Source organism: Otolemur garnettii, unplaced genomic scaffold (genome assembly GCF_000181295.1).
Source record: "Otolemur garnettii isolate 467f Iridium unplaced genomic scaffold, OtoGar3 scaffold00087, whole genome shotgun sequence".
Taxonomy (NCBI): Eukaryota; Metazoa; Chordata; class Mammalia; order Primates; family Galagidae; genus Otolemur; species Otolemur garnettii.
Window position 1 is genome coordinate 1,998,584 of NW_003852482.1, and position 507 is coordinate 1,999,090.

The following is a 507-nucleotide window of genomic DNA, read 5'->3' on the forward strand; positions in this document are numbered from 1 at the left end:
CACACAGCTCACACAGCTCACACAGCACATACAGCTCACACAGCACATACAGCTCACACACCACACATAGCACACACAGCTCACAGCTCACACAGCACATACAGCTCACACACCACACATAGCACACACAGCTCACAGCTCACACAGCACATACAGCTCACATAGCACACACAGCACACACACCACACACAGCTCACACACCACACACAGCTCACACAGCTCACACAGCACACACAGCACACACAGCTCACACACCACACAGCACATACAGTTCACACAGCACACACAGCACACACAGCACATACAGCTCACACAGCACACACAGCACACACAGCACACACAGCTCACACAGCACACACAGCACACTCAGCACACACAGCAGACACAGCACACATAACTCACACAGCACACTCAGCTCACACAGCACACACACCACACACAGCTCACACACCACACACAGCTCACACAGCACACACACCACACATAGCTCACACAGCTCACACAGCA